This window comes from Callospermophilus lateralis, unplaced genomic scaffold (assembly GCF_048772815.1).
Source record: "Callospermophilus lateralis isolate mCalLat2 unplaced genomic scaffold, mCalLat2.hap1 Scaffold_63, whole genome shotgun sequence".
Taxonomy (NCBI): Eukaryota; Metazoa; Chordata; class Mammalia; order Rodentia; family Sciuridae; genus Callospermophilus; species Callospermophilus lateralis.
Window position 1 is genome coordinate 11,068,154 of NW_027514713.1, and position 20,757 is coordinate 11,088,910.

The following is a 20,757-nucleotide window of genomic DNA, read 5'->3' on the forward strand; positions in this document are numbered from 1 at the left end:
TGAAACATCACACAAAAATTGGCATAAGTGAGTGGTACCTCACTTCAGGCTAATTTTTTTCTTTATGTGTGTGTGTGTGTGTGTGTGTGTGTGTGTGTGTGTGTGTGTGTGTGTATGTGTGTCTGTGTGTGTTTTAGTTGTAATTGGACATTATGCCATTATTTCACTTATTTTTATGTGGTGCTGAGGATTGATCCCAATACCTTGCACATGGTAAGTGAGCACTCTACTGCTGAGGCACAACCCAGGCCCACTTCAGGCTAATTTTGAAAGTTCAAAAGTTAAGAAAATAAAGTATCAAGAAGTCTGTGTTTAAAACCATCAGCCATGAACTCACTGAAATGGCATAATGAGCCACAATGCAATGATATGGAAAGAATAGTACCAATCTGAAGTACCACTCTAAAGACAATAAATAGCACAATAGCATTACTTAAAGTTCTCTTTCCTTATGACAGAAATGTCAGGAAGAACCGATAGACACCACATGATTTTTATTTGTAAAGAACCAAGAGGAAAATATTCTTAATTAATTTCTTATTACTTATAAAATTTACGATGCAGTGGAGTAGTAATTTTATGTTTTTTTTAAATAGTGAACCGTGTATATATGTATAATCAATTTACACAGCACATTTATGTTTATACATAGCATCAATGTCAAATTGTCCTATCTTAATTTTAAGACACCGTTTTTCATACCTGTGAAATTTTTGATGCTGAGTCTTTGATTTGAACTAAATCAAAACACTTTGTATGAGAAAAGCTAATACATCCACATTTACCTAAGTAGTGCACTAAAAGTGAGTGACTATCTAAAATTAATATCTTGCCTAGGACACCCTGAGAAAAATACAAGTGTGCACCAATGAGTGGTTGATGTTGTATAACATCTTCAGCCCAGGCCGGGCTTCCTTTATGCGTCTGAGAAAAAAGAGATTAAGGCAAAAATAGTTTTATGAAGAAGATAAAAGTAAGAATTAGGTGGGGGTAATGGTCCAATTAATCCCTTATTATCCTGTTTTAAGTGGTATTCCTACAAAAACAGATAGTATTCAAAATGAAAGAGAAGAGTCGGGAGCACATTTTATGTTCACCACCTCCATTCTTCTTTCCATTTTTTTCCATTTTGTAGCTCCATCTTTCATCTGAACGAAGTCAAGAAAGACAAAATTCATTTCTTTAACTTGTAGCTATACAGCCCTTAAAATTGTCATTTTTTTTACCTAAAAGATATATGGTGCTGAAAATATGAGAAGGGCAAACAAAGAAAATAATCCTTAAGATAAAAACTACTCGCCAGAAATCATGGAGTATTGCAGGGGTATACATTGACAAGGGGTCTTAATGGATCAATGACTCATGCTTTACTTCTTAAAAGCTGGCACTGTCAGAATCATGATGTAGTAAGAAAATTCAGACTTTTCTATTTTTTCACACACAAAAAATTACATTCATCTATTCCAAAGTTAGGACTATTTACTGATCTCACTATTTTGGTAGAGACAATAGGAGCAGAAGGATATAGCAGAAAGGCAAAGTAGAAAGAAAGATCCCAAAGCCTTTATTTTTTAATGGATTTCTGAAGTGTTTCATTGGGTGGGATCTGTCTCTTTCAGGCTTACAAAGGCAGCAAATAAACTTTGGACCACTTGTACACTATATGGAAAAACATAAAATGATTTTCTTCTAAAGTTGTAGACATTTCTAGAAGTTTTTGCTTATCATTCAGGACATCCTCATATCTTTCTTGTCCAAAATGTTTTATAAATTTTTTTCTATGTTTTACATATACTTTATTATAAATGGATCATGTAGCATGAGTAGTTTCTTTGTGTGCTTAGGTCATTATGGAAAGATGTAGAATACCAGTTTCAATTATTTTGTTAACCTCTTAAAGGAAGTTATATTCCTTCTGAGCCTTTCAAATCATAGAGGTCTGACATAATATTTTATATACATTTATAAACCCTACCTTATAAAATGTTGTGAATATGAATTAAATTCAAACAAAAAAAAATTGAAATATGTATGTCAGGGTCCAGAACTTTGTTTTAAATTGTTTTATTTAAGAGAAATAATTTTGTTTGATTTTAAAAAATCTTTTTTATTTTTTTCAAGAGACCACATGGTTCAAATTTGAACCTTTAAACCCCAGATTTGTAATGTTTACATTATATAAATATGCCTAATATCTATGTTTACAGGAGAGGTGTGCAGTATTTTGATAGAAATATGTTATTGTTCTTTAATAATGATCACCACTTTCAGTTTTACTTCAACATTGCCAAACCACTCAATAATTATAGTTAAATTATGATTTTCCTAGTTTTAGATTTCTAAACACAAAATCTCCTATTGGTTTCTAAGTTTACAAATTTATCAATTGAAAAACATTTCTTTAGCACCTATCCACAGCTTCAAAATTATTTCAAAGATACAAAGTATTCTTGATTAAGACTCTTGCAACATAAAATAATGTATCTCTTATTTCACAAGATACTAAATAATTATAGACATACTTAGCGTGTGTAGTCACCATTCCACTAAAACTAGTAGTCAACAATCTACATGTTTCCCAGCATGATTTGTCTTGTAGAGAACATAGTTGGTACATTCATGCATAAAATTCCAGAATACTGCCTCTTATTTGAAAATTCTGGAGAAAATTTTTTTTTGGCATTTAAGAGCTGTAAAATTGAGCTTAAAATTTATGTAATTAAACCTTATATTAAAAGTCATAAAGCTTTGAAGATAGCCCAACATTTCAGAATAGTTTGTCATTCTGTAAAATGAAATCAGCATAAAGTAGAGGTAAAGTGACTGACATATAATTTTCCCCTGGCATTGAGTTGGATTATAATCCTATATACATTATGATATGTGAATGACTAAGAAAACTCTGCAATAGTACATAAGTAGATTTTATTTCTAAGAAATCTCTTCCAATTTATTCATGTGTTTTTTTTCTTGAGTGAATTCTATAAAAATAATATTAAGAGCATTAGACTCTCTCTCTCTCTCTCTCTCTCTCTCTCTCTCTCTCACTAAGGATTGAATTCAGGGGCATTTAACCACTGAGCTACATCTCCAACCCTTTTTCATACTTTTATTTAGGATCTTGCTGAGTTGCTTAGGGCCTTGCTAAATTGCTGAAGCTGAACTTAACCTCACAATCCTTCTTCCTCTGCCTCCCAAGCTGTTGGGATTATAGGTGTGGGCTAGACTCTCTTGAAGAGCCTATATGTGTCAAATATTACCACTCATTTCAAGAAATATGTGCCTAATAACCGCTAGAATATTCTGTAATGATTATTAAAGAAAAATAATCAATGCTGTCATAGTTTTAAATAGCTAAAACATATTTTATAAAAATTTCTATAATTTGTATATAATCATGTACTATATTATATATGTATTTGTGCATATATATCATATATATAAAATTAACTTCTTACATTATAAATCTCTGAGTTTAGTTGCTCAAAAAACCTTTTACATATGATAAACCAAATCTTATACAAAAATTTTTCTTTTAGTTGGTTCTTAAATTTCTTCTCTAGCCTGAGCCATTTTTCATTATCTTGATGTCTCCTTTGTCTTTTGAAGAAAACAATGATTCTGTTCATTCATTTACTAAGTGATTACTTTTGTACACGTACCATGCCAAACAAACTTTTTTTTTATTGAATGTGGAGCAAAAACATGCCAAAATGTTTGGCTTCGCTACCCAATAAGAAAATTCATGTTGAAGATAGGCTCATGAATAGCTACGTGATTCTGGGCATTTGGGAAGAAAAATTAAACATGAGTTAATAATTTATCCTTGTTGGGATTATGGTTGTGATTCATTGAAAAGAAATATGCAGCATGCCTATTACCTCATAGATGTCACTACATTTTTTAAAAATATTTTTTTAGTTGCTGATGGACCTTTATTTTATTCATTTATTTATATGTGGTGCTGAGAATTGAACCCAGTGCTTCACAAATGTGAGGCAAGCACTCTACCACTTAGCCACAACCCAGCCTGCAGTATATAGTTTTAGTGGGTATAAAAAGAGATGGTAGTATACAGAATAGGGATATACCAAAATCATTCTTTCGATAACACCAGTTTATACAAAAATCTAAAATATAGCAAAATAAGACTATTTAATCTTGTTATTGATTATGCAGCTGATATATTAATATATTTTGCATCATATACTTCTCAATGTAACTAAAGCCAGTTTATTTTAATATATATTTACTTATTTAATTTTTAGTGCAATTACCAGTATTTAATATGAGGTTCACCTTTTTCTGCTATGTAGCACTCTGGAAATAAATAAGGGAGGGGGAGAAGTATACTTAGCAATTTTATGGATGCATATTAATTATAGGAAATGGCTGGGCATGGTGGCACACACCTGTAATCCCAGAAGTTTGGAGGCTGAGGCAGGAGGATTGTGAGTTCAAAGCTAGTCTTATCAACTTAGCGAGGCACTTAGCAACTCAGTAAGACTCTGCCTCTGTGGGAAAAAAAAGAAAGAAAGAAAAAAAAAACCTGGGGATATGACTCCATGTTTAAGTGCCCCCTGGGTGCAATCCCTGGTACCCCCTCAAAAAAATGATGAGTTCATTGTGGTGTTTTCCTACATTCCTCCTTCCTGTTCCTTCTCTTCCTCTCCTTCCCCTAAACTCATAGTCTCTCTTTTACATTCAAGATGTACCTTTGTTTCCCCCTTCCTCTAATTTGGACATTATGAGAAGAAAACATGTAATACTTGAGTATTGAGGCAAACTTATTTTGCTTAACATGATGCTCTCCAGTTTCATTGTTTTTTTGCAAATAGCATAATTTCATTTTCTTTTAAATTTAGGAAGCTGGCAATTTCATTATGGGTTTCTTTGAAGTCTCTCTGAATTCCAATAGTTGTGGGTAAACAGGATGATAACTTAGAGTTTAATGTCATTTGCATAAAGTAATTCCCTCATCACCTGAGATTCTTTCTGAGTTACACAATTAAGCCTAATATTGATACAGAATAGTTTGAGAGGTATGTCTGTGTTACCTTGTTATTTTTGCCTCATAAAGCATCAGTGTAGGTTCCATAATTAGTTCTTGTGATAGGATCAGCAAAATTAGAATTGAGCTTTGGGAAACATGTCTCTGTGGTTGCTCTCAAGTTGAAATTGTCAGTTTAGTTCATTAGCAATTGGTTGTGTAGGTGGGCACTGGAGTACAGCAAGTGATGGAGTATATCAGGGTAAATGTGTGAATTGTGAAGGTTATGTGGAACTAGACAAGGGAGACTGACATCCTCAGAGCAAGTGTAAATGAGGTGTTATTGTTTAGGTAAGCAACATGTCATAGGTACCCTGCTCACTGGAAAACTTGGGTCACAATTGCACACTGTCTTCATAGACAGACACTAGGCTTCAAGTTACTGAAACAGTAATTAGTAAGTCCAGACATGGTGCCAGAATTCTGTTGTTCTGAAAATAACCTGGTTATAGTATGATAGATTGTTTATTTTAATGATGCATTCTAAGGTAATTCCATAGTTCTTGTTGCCATTAATTTGCTTAAATAATTCAGTAAGCATCAGAGCTGGGGTGGAGTGGGTTTGTGTTTAAATACCTGCTCTCAAACATGTTAACTGTGTGATATTGGGCAAGTTCTTAAACTTTACAAGACTTAGTTCTCTTATATGCAAAATCAGGATAATAATTTCTGTGTCCATTATTATAAAGCCTGACACACAAAGGAAATTCAGTGCTTCTGTGATCATTCATTATGCTAAAGGAAGTACTGAAAGGGAATCTCCATCTTAATTCAGAGACAGAAATGTTCACATCCAGGCTATTCTCATAATGAGGCCTACTGTAACCACACTGAAACATTTTACATGACGTCCTTTTACTGTTCTTAAACATTCTGCAAACTCTTAACAAAGTCTTACATTTTATTTCATTTATACACACCTAGAATGCTTAAAATTTCAAATGAGAAAACAGCCAATGATGATTAAATAGCCAATTTACTACTGATAAGTTTCTATTTCTTCTTTAACTACTTAAATGCTCTTTTTAATGACATCCTTCTTCTCACTACCCTACAAGGTCTGCTCTACCTTATTCCTGTAAATGACAGTCAGTCTGAGAAGGGAAATGCTGTAAGTTAACAAGCAGAATTTAAAAAATGACTCTGAAGAGGAGCAGATGAATTGCTCATTAGAATTATCACTGTCACCTCAATAATTCTGTTCTGAGATCTGAATTATGTCAGGACATTAAAAGTAGAAAGTTCATTAGTGTTTTTAATGCATATCTACTATTTATAAAGCAAGTATGAGCTTGGAATATAGACATGAGTATATTACCTGTTTTTCTCTGCCTTTGTCCAAGTTTGCTATTTTTCCATCCAGGGAGAAAGAATAGAACAGGAGTGGACTCTATGTCTAATAGGTTGAGGTTTAATACCCAGGACAAGCATGCATGACCATGGTCACTTGTATGACTTTGAGCGGGAGATTTAATTCTTTGACCTTCATTTTCTTTCTTTGTCAAAATCTAGGATAGCAAATAACCCACTAGTTAAAGACTTGAATGTTTGGGGTAGATATTCTTTACATGGTAATGATCATGTGCCTACTGCTATTGTCAGAGTTTCTGTTTTCCTATCTTCATCTCAATCAAAGATTTTTCTTTTCCTATTGAGACAATGCCAGTAACCTCTCAGTTAAAGAGATGAGAGCTCTCTGGTCTCTCTTTTATGCATCTTTGAGTGGGAAGCTGCAGCCACCTGTCAGAGCATCAGTGGCCCTGTTAACCCACATCACCAACATCTTTACGACTTAGTCTTCATTGTTCATATATCCCAAGCAGACGACAAATGACTCAGTTTCTATCAACATACGTGTGTGTTTTTGCATAGAGAGAAAAATATTTCATTTGTCTATAGCAGTATTGTAAAAAAATACACAATTAAGATAATAAACCTGAAGTTCCTGAGATAGTGAAGGTACATTAGCTTTTGTAGATTTACAAATAAAAGAAATCATACTATTCCATGAGTTAAAATTAGTGGGAGAATGGGACAAGTGGTTTCTATCAAACTTCTAGAAAGTAATGATCATCTCAAAAATCATATTGTTGCCTCAGGATTTTTCGCCTCAATGTGAAGTGGCACCCCCTTTCTCCACAGAAAAGCCCTCTTCACCATGGCTGATATTAGGACTGTCAGCAAAAGAGTCCATTGTAGATAAATTTCCTATTTTCATGTCACCCTGTTTACTTGGCCACTGGTCGAGGTGGCTCCAGGTGCTGGACACCCCCTGACTAGTTTTTCACAAACGTATCCAGTATAATACTTTAAAGAAATGTACAAACAAGGCCTCTGGCCTTGAGCTGGGCTTCACAGAGATGTCTACATTTTAAAGAAAGTTACAAATGGGTTCCAAGGTAACAGCTGGCAGGGGGAGGATAGAAAGGGGAGAAGAAGCTCTCCCCTTCTCAGGTGTTGTCCTTGAAGAGTTAACTTGCCCTGAACAGTGAAAGAAAAAGCTGCTTTTATGTGAACTTCTGCAGACTGTGAACTTCTGAGCCCCTTCCCTTACATGCTGGGTGTAAAACTCTGAAACTCCCTGAACTCGGGGTTCAGGGGATTGATTGATTACAGCAAAGCCTGTACCCTCTGAACCTGGCTGTGGCCAAATAAAACTGTTTCCTGGTATCTTTGGTGCCTTGCCTCATTTGTCCCTACAACATATGATGCTGTGTGAATGCTTTTAGTAGCAAATAGCTGAGGATTTGTAAATTTTATATTTTTTCTCTTTTATATATGATGGTCAAAATTGATTGCCAATTAATCTTTTGGAAATAAGATCTATTTCTGAAAGAAAGATAAACTAGTCCAAGCTTGAGTATGGCTGACTTAATTAAAACTCAATTAACATTGTTATTGTGTAACTAATGGCTTGAAAATGTCAATGTCATGAGTCATTAATTATGGATTAGTGTAAAAAGAGTAGGTGCTGTTGACTGGAATGTCACAATGAGCCTCAGGGTGCTTTTTGTAAAAAAAAATATATATTTATCTAAAGTATATTTGTCAGATTATGGTATGACATTAGAGTAGATTAAAAATGACAAATATAATGTCACTAATGAAAGGTTTTCCATTAACACAAAACAAAACAAAACAAAAACACAGAAATGGTTTATAGGTTTTTTAAAGGAATAGGGTATTTTTATCAGGATATATATATATATATATATATATATATATATATATATATATATATATATATATCCTGAATAGTTCATTTACCAGATTTTTACAAATAGTTCCAGAATAAAATCTGAGGTCTCAAATACTTAGAAATCTCTTATGTTCCTTATATATATGAAGTTAATGGTTGTTTTTATATTTGGGGTAACACTATTTATGTTTTGTGAAATGATAGTCTACTCTGCCCTCTTATGACAAAACTTCCAAAAATTCTGTTCTCTTCTAAAATTGTTTTCCTTTTCTTCCTATTTTAAATATATTTGAACTTTGATGTTTCTTTTACAAGCCCTCCTCCTTCAAACTCTCTTGTCTAAAGAATCACACACTTTGATTTAAAAATTTTGCTCTTTTGCCTTACAGAGAATTTTTTCTCTTTTCCTCAATAAATTATAAATTCTTCAAGGATTATATATGAACCATTCAGTTGCTAATCCCCTCAATGCTTTGTATACACTATACAAAATGCATAGCTAACAAATGGCCATTGGAGTACATAAAATATCTAACACTGATGAATTAAAATATTTTATTTAAATTCATATTAAGGAGTATGTTCAATATAACCATGCTTCTGTGAAAAGGTCAAAGTTCAATATCCACTTGTTTTTGCAAGGGAAAATAACACTTTCTGCTTTAGTGGATCTTTTTGTACTGATGAATATTCAGTTATTTAAAGTCTAAAGTCTAAATATGGATATAAAGTATAAATATAGCTTTAGACTTTAAATAAGTCATGGACTCTCCTTGATGTAAAATAGATCATGTTTTTTCAATAATATTCCATTTCTTTGTCTTCAGTTTGGGATTTTCCTGTTTTTGTTTTGAGGAGTAAGTTAATTTAACTGTTGACTTCTGCTTGATGCATTTGTACTGAGAGGTTTCCTAAGGCAGGCACATAGCTGTATAAGATAGATGGTCCAGCTTCTCCAGAAATCTCAGCTGGGTACATTCACTTGACAAATCTTTGTGCTAATAAACAGGCAATTCAGGGAAGCACACTGTGAAGCAAATTCCAAAAGTTGTCTTTCCAGGTAAGAGCTTATACCCCTTGGCAAAGTCATCACCTAGAATCCTCAGATACTTCAAATGCAAATAGCCTACTTGAGACAAGGGTGCACCTGTTGTTCTGCCTTGATTATGTCCTCAGGCTTCAATTTCAAGTAAATGAGAGAACAGAAGGAAGATGTTCTTTTGATGAGCTCTGCCCTTAGGGTAATAAAGACCAAGGAAGGATGCTGGTTGGTATCCATTCATAATGGTTTCCTTGTCATAGGTAATTACAAACCATTTGCTGTCATTTTGTGAGGTGTGTAAGGGATAACTTCTGCTATGCTCCTTGCCTGTCCATAGTTGTTAGCAGTGACAGAGAACTCAAAGAGAGTTTATTTGTTGTCTCTGGGAAAAGCAGGGAAGAAAATATCTAGAAAGAAATTGTCACATACACATATGGTTCTTGAAGGAAATAGAGCACCAAAGAAGGGCGGACAGGATGGCTACCAAGAGGGAGTAGGTTCTAGCCCACAGATACTTCAGGCCTACACCACGCAGAAAATCATCAGGAGATACTAACTTAAAGATATCCATTGATGACCTAATTCATGCAAAGAACAAGAGAGGGATCCATCAATGATAAACTGTTATGCTCAAATTCGGGTCCCCCAAAGACCACCAGAGACCCAAGATCGATGCAAGCATCAAATAGGTGTTTATTGCGAGCTAGCTCGGTCCTCTGCAGGCACACACAGAAACTGGTGACTCTGAGAGGCCCCGAGCCCAGGGTTTGCAGTATTTTTATACGTTCTTTCGAGAGGGCAGGGACTTTACATACATCATAGCCTCTTTTAGCAAATCATCACACACTGCAGGAAAATCAAATAACAACTCTAAAACATGATTAGCACATTCACTGGTGGGAACAATTTGGGTAAGGGTGATTGGTCAGTACAAAAGTGGTGTTCATTTGAACTGACTGGTTTGAGCCAAGAGGGGTGTACGTGCTGAACTACATGGTTTCCCAACTTGTTATCAACCACCATAAACCATTGGGAGGGTTATCTGGCATCCCAGGTATTTCCCTGTCTCATGCTGATTGGTGGCTGCTAGGGGGCTGCTATGGATCCACACCTAGCCTGACTGAGTCAGGGACACCTGGCACAGCAGATCTCTCCTGTTATTTGTAGATAAACAACTTAGAAGGGTGGAAATGTGCCTAGGAGTGCTCTGTGGGTTTTTCCAAGGACTAAGGTCATGTTCCTTCCTTGGACAGGCTTTGCTCTGAGGTAGAGGCTGGTTTTTCAAAACAGTACATATGTCATTCACATTATTTAGTATTCAATACTATTCATCAGTAATTTTGCCTGTCCTTGGATAACTCTCACATATCTCTGAGTTTATCATCCATTTACCTACTCTTTAACGCATATTTGACTTGTTTCTGAATCCAAACCAAAAGAAGAATTTAATTAATGTATTGTGGTATAAACTAATCTAGTTTTTGTCTTCCCCATTTCAGATGTATTGACATCTTGCTTTATTTCCAATTTATCTGCACTTTCTTTATCTCATTCACAGGAGATGAAGTGCTCCTTCCCTCAATCAAAGCTAATCTTTTCACATTTACATTTGATCTCATCCCTTTTCTGGCCAACAGATACTTTACTCTGTCAATCTCTCCTCCTTTTCATTTATTCTTGACCTCTAACTCCACCAGTCATCTCTTTCATTCTGGCTCTAAAGAATGCTATCTTCCTTTCCTACATCCCTCTCCCAGTAAAATCACTGTTTTTAATCATATAAACCCTTACTGTACAGCCTTCAATTTCTTCATTTTTACTTGATTCATGAACACACTATAGTTCATTTTAATCCGCAAAATTCTAGTTAAACAACATATAGACATCAATAGTGATTCCATATTGTCAAATCCAATCAGAGCATTTATTCAATGTTACTGGGCCTCTCTATTGTATACTGTTTGTTAAGCACACCTTTCTAGAATTCATTGCACTCACATTCTGTTATACTATTCATATACATTTCACTTGTGCCTTCCCACTCTGTGTATTCTGCCATTTGCTTAAATGTTGAGGTTGCCCACAGTTCTGTTCCAATTTTACTGCTGTATTCTATCTATGTGTTATCTCCTCTATTCCTGGTTTTACACATGAATTATGAATGGCTTTAATGGTTCCCAAATCCACATCTTTCATGAAAACTTCTTTCCTAACTTTCATATTAATACATCCACATATAATTGGGTATATCCACTCAGAGTTTCTCTGTCCTCCACTTTTGACCTATTTTTTCAACCCTTGACTTATTTCACTTGAGCATATTTTTTATTGGGTTTCTAGACCATGAATGATCTGACTTTGAGTAGTCCTAACAAACCAGGTTCCATCACTTACCCCAGAAACTAATAGTGAAAGGCATAAAAGGAATTGATTCAATACAGCTATTTCAAGAAACAATGGGGATCAAGTGTTCTCAGCCCCATCTAGCAGGTACTGACATGAGCTTCAGGTTTGAATAGGGTAAGAATTTGGGGATAGGATGAGAGGTATGTATTAATAGCAGTCTTGGTCAAACTGGTCTCTTTGATAATTTATCTCCAGTTTGGGTCTGCAAGATGGCTCTGGAGAAGTCATTAGTGCTTGAGGGCCATGAGGGCCATATGAGTTCCCATCTTGAGATGATTGCTCCTACTTAGATGGGCACCTCATCCCCATTATGGAATAATTGCTCCTGCTTTTTTTTTGGTGTGAGTGTGGTAGAGTCTCATTAGGAGTGATCTGCCTGAAGTCTTGATTACTGGCAGGTGTAGGACAATTACTAGAGATTTCCAAGCACTGATTCACGGGCCTGGAACAGGACATTGTAGAAGCTGGCAGTTGAAAGTCTAATTATGATATCCTTGAAAATACTTTAGTTACTCTTACTTTGGTGATTTCTGCCTTAAAGGGGACAAGAGAAGTTAGGTAAATCCAGGACTAATTATTCTTAGATTACCAGTTTTTAGACAGTCACTTTTTTAGAGATTAAAATTTCTATTAAAATTTCTATTTCTAACTCTTTAACAGGAATCCAGCTCAAAGTTTGAAGAAGAAAAGAGGCAGAAACAAAATGTATAACTTTGTTCCAACTTTTAGCTACCCACTAGGCATCTAGGCACAAATGAAAAGTAAATGCTTTCAGCAAAAGTAGTTTCTTAGTCCCTATAGTATCACCTAGATAGTCAAGAAAGACATTTTGGTGTCCTGTATAAGCACTCTGTCCACCTTCATTATCTGGCTAATTCATATCCACTGTGGCCCAAAATGTATCTCTGTTTAGGAATAATCCCTTTTAGACAACTTTCCCGTAAATATCAGATTAAACTAAGTGGCTTCCTCTATTATCCCTTTGTGCATTTAATATTGCTTTTACTTCAACAAATAATATCTTTTTCTTATATGTCTACCTGTCTCATAAGAGTGTTTTTCAGGAAAAAAAAACAGCATTGACTTGTTATCTTCATACCCAGCAGTGACTAAAATACCTTTAATGATCACAAATATTTATCAAATTTACTTGGATTTTTCCATATAAATTATGTAAGATTTCCATGTTTTTTTTTTCATTCTGAAAGAAAAATAAAAGTTTCTTGTCAAATTAAATAAATTGTTGATATTTGTTTATATTTTTTTAGAATCTTCATGTTTTAAGGGGATTTTCTTGCCAATAATGACCAGAAATTGTATTTTGACTCAGTATATGTATTCCCTTCAATTAGTGATCATAAAATTTATGTTGAAACTTTTCATGCTGTTATTACTTTCCTTAGCTTAAATGTGTTTAATATCACTTACTTGCATTAATCTGAAAATTACAAATATAATGACATCTGTGAGACTCAATTCCAACATACTAATGGTTCAGAAATCGATTTTTTTAAATTTTTTCTGAAGAAATGTGGTAAATTTTGGTTCATTAGAGATATTGGTCTGTAGTTTTCTTTCTTTGAAGTGTCTTTGTCTGGTTTAGGAATCAGGGTGATGTTGGCCTCGTAGAATGAATTTGGAAGTTCTCCCTTTTTTTCTATTTCCCGAAATAGCTTGAAAAGTATTGGTATTAGTTGCTCTTTAAAGGTTTTGTAAAACTCTGCTGTATACCCATCCGGTCCTAAGCTTTTCTTAGTTGGTAGTCTTTTGATGGTTTCTTCTATTTCCTCAATTGATATTGGTCTGTTTAGGTTGTCAATAACCTCCTGACTCAATCTGGGCAGATCATATGACTTAAGAAATTTATCAATGCCTTCACTATCTTCTATTTTATTGGAGTATTAGGATTCAAAATAATTTCTGATAATCTTCTGTATTTCTGAAGTGTCTGTTTTGATATTGCCTTTTTCATCCCGTATGCTAGTAATTTGAGTTCTCTCTCTTCTTCTATTCATTAGCGTGGCTAAGGGTCTGTCGATTTTATTTATTTTTTCAAAGAACCAACTTTTAGATTTGTCAATTTTTTCAATTGTTTCTTTTGTTTCGATTTCATTAATTTCAGCTCTGATTTTAATTATTTCTTGCCTTCTACTTCTTTTGCTGTTGTTTTGCTCTTCTTTTTCTAGGATTTTAAGATGAAGTATTAGATCATTTATTTGTTGTTTTTTTCTTTTTTTAAGGAATGAACTCCAAGCAATAAATTTTCCTCTTAGAACTGCTTTCAATGTGTCCCATAGATTCTGATATGTTGTGTCTGTGTTTTCATTTATCTCTAAGAATTTTTTAATTTCCTCCTTGATGTCTTCTATAACCCATTGATCATTCAGTAACATATTGTTCATTCTCCAAGTGATGCAAAAATCCTCAATAAAATTCTGGCGAACCAGATACAAAAACATATCAAAAAAATTGTGCACCATGAGCAGGTAGGATTTATCCCTGGGATGCAAGGTTGGTTCAATATATGGAAATCAATAAATTTTATTCACCACATCAATAGGCTTAAAAATAAGAACCATATGATCATCTCGATAGATGCGGAAAAAGCATTCGACAAAGTACAGCATCCCTTTATGTTCAAAACTCTAGAAAAACTAGGGATAACAGGAACATACCTCAATATTGTAAAAGCAATCTATGCTAAGCCTCAGGCTAGCATCATTCTGAATGGAGAAAAACTGAAGGCATTCCCTCTAAAATCTGGAACAAGACAGGGATGCCCTCTCTCACCACTTCTGTTCAACATATTTCTCGAATCACTGGCCAGAGCAATTAGACAGATGAAAGAAATTAAAGGCATAAAAATAGGAAAAGAAGAACTCAAATTATCACTATTTGCAGATGACATGATTCTATACCTAGCAGACCCAAAAGGGTCTACAAAGAAGCTATTAGAGCTAATAAATGAATTCAGCAAAGTGGCAGGATATGAAATCAACACGTATAAATCAAAGGCATTCCTGTATATCAGCGACAAATCCTCTGAAATGGAAATGAGGACAACCACTCCATTCACAATATCCTCAAAAAAAATAAAATACTTGGGAATCAACCTAACAAAAGAGGTGAAAGACTTACACAATGAAAACTACAGAACCCTAAAGAGAGAAATAGAAGAAGATCTTAGAAGATGGAAAAATATACCCTGTTCATGGATAGGTAGAACTAACATCATCAAAATGGCGATATTACCAAAAGTTCTCTATAGGTTTAATGCAATGCCAATCAAAATCCCAACGGCATTTCTTGTAGAAATAGAGAAAGCAATCATGAAATTCATATGGAAAAATAAAAGACCCAGAATAACAAAAACAATGCTAAGCAGGAAGTGTGAATCAGGCGGTATAGCTATACCAGACTTCAAATTATACTACAGAGCAATAGTAACAAAAGCAGCATGGTACTGGTACCAAAACAGGGGGGTCGACCAATGGTACAGAATAGAGGACACAGAAACCAATCCACAATATTACAACTATCTTATATTTGATAAAGGGGCTAAAAGCATGCAATGGAGGAAGGATAGCATCTTCAACAAATGGTGTTGGGAAAACTGGAAATCCATATGCAACAAAATGAAACTGAATCCCTTTCTCTCGCCATGCACAAAAGTTAACTTAAAGTGCATCAAGGAACTTGATATCAAATCAGAGACATGGCATCTGATAGAAGAAAAAGTTGGCTATGATCTACATACTGTGGGTTCGGGCTCCAAATTCCTCAATAGGACACCCATAGCACAAGAGTTAATAACTAGAATTAACAAATGGGACTTCCTCAAACTAAAAAAGTTTTTTCTCAGCAAAAGAATCAATAAGAGAGGTAAATAGGGAGCCTACGTCCTGGGTACAAATCTTTACTCCTCACACTTCAGACAGAGCCCTAATATCCATAATATACAAAGAACTAAAAAAAATAGACAATAAGATAACAAATAACCCAATCAACAAATGGGCCAAGGACCTGAACAGACATTTCTCAGAGGAGGACATACAATCAATCAACAAGTACATAAACAAATGCTCACCATCTCTAGCAGTCAGAGAAATGCAAATCAAAACCACCCTAAGATACCATCTCACTCCAGTAAGATTGGCAGCCATTAGGAAGTCAAACAACAACAAGTGCTGGTGAGGATGTGGGGAAAAGTGTTCACTTGTACATTGCTGGTGGGACTGCAAATTGGTGCAGCCAATTTGGAAAGCAGTATGGAGATTTCTTGGAAAGCTCGGAATGGAACCACCATTTGACCCAGCTATTGCCCTTCTCGGACTATTCCTTAAAGACCTAAAAAGAGCACACTATAGGGACACTGCTACATCCATGTTCATAACAGCACAATTCACAATAGCAAGACTGTGGAACCAACCTAGATGACCTTCAATAGACGAATGGATAAAAAAAAATGTGGCATTTATACATAATGAATTATTACTCTGCATTAAAAAATGACAAAATCATAGAATTTGGAGGGAAATGGATGGCATTAGAGCAGATTATGCTAAGTGAAGCTAGCCAATCCCTAAAAAACAAATGCCAAATGTCTTCTTTGATATAAGGAGAGTAACTAAGAACAGAGTAGGGATGAAGAGCATGAGAAGAAGATTAACATTAAACAGGGATGAGAGGTGGGAGGGAAAAAGAGAGAGAAGGGAAATTGCATGGAAATGGAAGGAGACCCTCAGGAGTATACAAAATTACATACAAGAGGAAGTGAGGGGAAAGGGGAAAAAATATAAGGGGGAGAAATGAATTACAGTAGAGGGGGTAGAGAGAGAAGAGGGGAGGGGAGGGGGGAGGGTGGAGAGTATAAGATAGGAAAGGCAGCAGAATACAACAGACACTAGTATGGCAATATGTAAATCAATGGATGTGCAACTGATGTGATTCTGCAATCTGTATACGGGGTAAAAATGGGAGTTCATATCCCACTTGAATCAAAGTGTGAAATATGATATATCAAGAACTATGTAATGTTTTGAACAACCAACAATAAAAATTAATTTAAAAAAAAGAAATGTGGTAAATTTTGATGAACCAAATTCATTGAAGTAATTGGTAAAAGGAATTTTGAGTATTTAGACTTTATTTAAATAAGACATGTTTTTCCATGAAAATACATAATTGGAACAAAGGGGAAAAAAGCTCATACAAAATATCTTCAGCAGATAATGGGCAACAGAAGGCAAATTTAATTTGACCCTCTAAACTCCTTTATTGTTTGTTTGGTTTTGTTCATTGTATTTGAAACTCTTTGGGTCTAATCCCACAAATGTCATTCATAGTTACATGTGATCATTATATTTAGATTTTATATTTATTATAGGTAGTGTCAAAGCAAAAGTTGTACCAAAGTTAAGTAGGTGAGGAAGGCTTTAGTCAAGATGGTTTCATTAAGATAAAGAAGCCACAATTAAGTTAAACACAACTCCATGAAAAAAGAGTGGGAGGTGTTTTAAAGGTATGTTGATGTGTGCTATTGGCGAAGTACTGGAGGAGAAGTGGATCAATGGGAAATTTTGAGCACTTAGAACTCTTTCTTGAGTTTATAAATGTTTTCCTCTGAAATTAAGCTAAGAATATTTCCTGGTTGGAGCCCATCCAATTTAGGTCCCAGAGACTGGGAGATAAGGGCAGCATCTTTCTTGCTTATATTGCAAAGAACGGCTCCCTGTTCCATCAGAAAGAAAATCCTCCCTTGTAAACTGGCAAGAGACTTTTAAAAATATTTATATATATTTCAAAGGAGTCCCCAAAGAATTTGTAATTTCATGTTTGCTGAAGAAAATTCTCCAAGAAAACAGACATTTGAACCAAGAGTCAGCAAGAATCCTGCCTGAGTTTAATCAAGCTAAGGGAAACATTAGGTCTTCTTAGTCAAGGAGCCTATAAAGAATATCCAAATTCACTGTAAACTTGTTAAATGGAGGAATACGCCTGTGGCTTCATTTTTTTATTTTTCAAATTTGAGCCAGTGTAACAGAACTCAAAATGTTAGTTCAGAGAAAAGCAACACAATGAACAAATTTATGTTAATGAAGAAATGACAGCCTAACATGTCAGTTGAGTTTTCAGATTAAAAAAAAATGTATATATATGTGACACCTAATGAATGTGACAAAGTAAAACCAAAAAAAAAAAGAAATTTTTGGAGAAAAGCATAGAAAAGTAAAACCAAAAAAAAAAGAAATTTTTGGAGAAAAGCATAGATTTTACTATGTATATTTATGTATGTTCAGGATGTTCAGTAGACAACATTTAAAATTTTATATGTCCTTTAGCAAAGTATTGTACATTTAAAAAATGTTCTGTTAGTTTTGTTTTTGATTTCAGCTTGGTCTTTTATTTTATGCTACAAAATATGCTGCCATTTTTTTTTTTCATTTTCTATTTTTGTATTAACTATATATAGCACAGTGTTAAATTGAAGTATTACTATGATTGTTTTTATATCTTTAGTATTTCCTTAAATTTACACCATGTCATAGTTGATGAAGCATAGTGGCATATTATGATAAATTTGCATTATTTCTAATATAAAGTTAATAAACAAAAAGTGAAGTATAACATTTTAGTTTATTATTTATGTTACCTTATCTCCTTATATTTCCTGTTTGTTGTTATTTTTAGATCGTGGAATCATATTGCTGTCAGTTATTCTGTTAATTTCTTTTCACTAGTGTAGAGGAAAAGCACCTGGATCAAGAGTTTAAAAACTAATTTTATTATGCAAATAGCTATATAGTATGTGCATGCATTGCCTGTTATTTGGATAGTATCTGTCAAGAATATTATGATTTCATTATGCATTACACAGGGAGATTCAGAGTACATTATTTTAAAGGTTGATTCTTAGTAAATTCATGATGAGGGACATAAATTGACAACATTGCAGTATTTAAAAAATGCTAATATTGGCATTTAGCATGGTAAATCCATTTTAAAAGCATAATAAATAAGATAAAGCAATCTGTATATTTCTAATGTGCAGAAAACATACATACAAAAGTATACTTAACATTTATTAGACCTACTGAGAGAGTTAGGTTCTTACAATAGCATCTTGAAGAACAAACTACATATTCCAGTTAAATCTGTTGGAGGAATAGATGGACTTGTTGGAATCTGTGTTATTGCAGATGGCCCATAGTCAAAAATTCAATATTATGATTGGCTCCATATATTTTAGATATTGACTCAGCAAGGAGAGTGGGTGGTTTCCCAGCCATCTTGGATTTTTAAATGTCCTAACAATTTGTCCTGAATTGTATATGAATTTAATAATATATTTAAAATTCACCCTGTAGAAAATTAAATTATAATTCTTTATTTTAAAATTTCTTATGCTTGACACTGCCATATTGGGCCTTCTATTTTCATCTTCAGATACTTGTAATTATTTTATGCTTACTTTCATATATTTTCTTGGGTGCTATATAATCTTTAGGATTGTTTTAGCCCATACCTTTCTCTAGGAAAGTTGCTGTCTATGAAATATGTTCATATTTTAAACACTCATTCAATTCCGGTACATTAATCATAAGTTTTCTCTATTAGACTCATCCCCAAAAATGTGGTCAAGTACCTTCTGTAGTAGTACTATCCATTATGGTATCCACTAGAGTTATGTGACCATTTAGATTTAGATTTCATTAATAAAATTAATGGAGTTTAAATTAGTTTCTCAACTGTATTAATCCCATTTCAAGTCCTCAAGAATCATTGGTAGCTATTGATTAAGTTTGTACATTATGCATGAGAATATTTCCTTTGTTGCAGAAAGTTTTCTTAAACAGCCCTTATATTTTTCTTATAAATAATGCAACATAGTTTTCAAGTCTGCCTAATTTCCCCCACAGTGCTACTGACTAGCAAAGTATTCCAGATCTTCTTATACTAAATGTACTTTTTGAGAGTTCAAATAATCAGGAACATGGACCATGTGTAATGCCCAATTTTCAATTTTAGGTTTTTCCTTCATTAACATTGCAATGTGAGAGAAAGGTGTCAGTTTAATTCATTTTTACAGTGAAGATAATTCTTTGGAACTCCTAAATTTTTTTTAAATATATAAATTTACCTAGATTCTTAGATGTGGCCTTAAAATGTGGTTGTGCTCCTTAAAATATCTGCATAATTCTTAGTATCTATTTTGAGCTTATCAGTGAAAGATGTAAAGTATGTAAGCAGAATGAGTTTAATTTGTGCCTCAAAGTTTTTTTTTTACTATTCTTAGCTATATTGTCACCAAACAGCCTGCAGATGACATTTTTAAGACAGATCACTTACAGATAAAAAAATGTATGATAGACTTCCTCTTCCAGTTTTCTAGTGCTTCCGATTTGGCATTAGATCTCAAAAGGTTTCTAAGATCTATAGACCAGGTAAATAAACATGCTAAGCCTTATCTAGTACATTATATTGAATCTTCAGTAAGGGAAAAAATGAATTGCTGTGAGAAATCCAAGCAGAATTTTAGAGAAGATCATTTTGTAATGCCTATTTATTTATTTGCTGGTGCAGTAGAAATTACATACTGTTCATCTTCTATACAATTTCCTTCAAAAATTGTGATTTTTCAAATTATCCATATGAGGTAGTGAGATAAAAAATGAATATACTCATAGATATGCAGGTCTCCGTGTGTACATGTTATCATAGCCCTAATTATTTTTTCCTTTTGGAAAATGTAGGCTCACTTTCTCATTGACATAGATAAATATACACATCCTCAATGATGTGTTTTGCAATAGTGACACTTATATCTGGCCTGTGGCCAGTACATCCTATTGTGCCTTGAACTATGGGAGACTATTGGGTAACTCAGCAAAGCATCTGGGAAACTGAGCTTTTTACCTTTATTTTTCTGGAAATGGTGCTCCACTTCAGTTCAGACAAAATAGAGGAGGGGGGGGAGAGAGGGGAGGGAGAGAGGGAAAGAGAGGAAGGAAGAAAGAAATTAAATAATTCAGCATATATAAATATCATCAATTGTTTTTA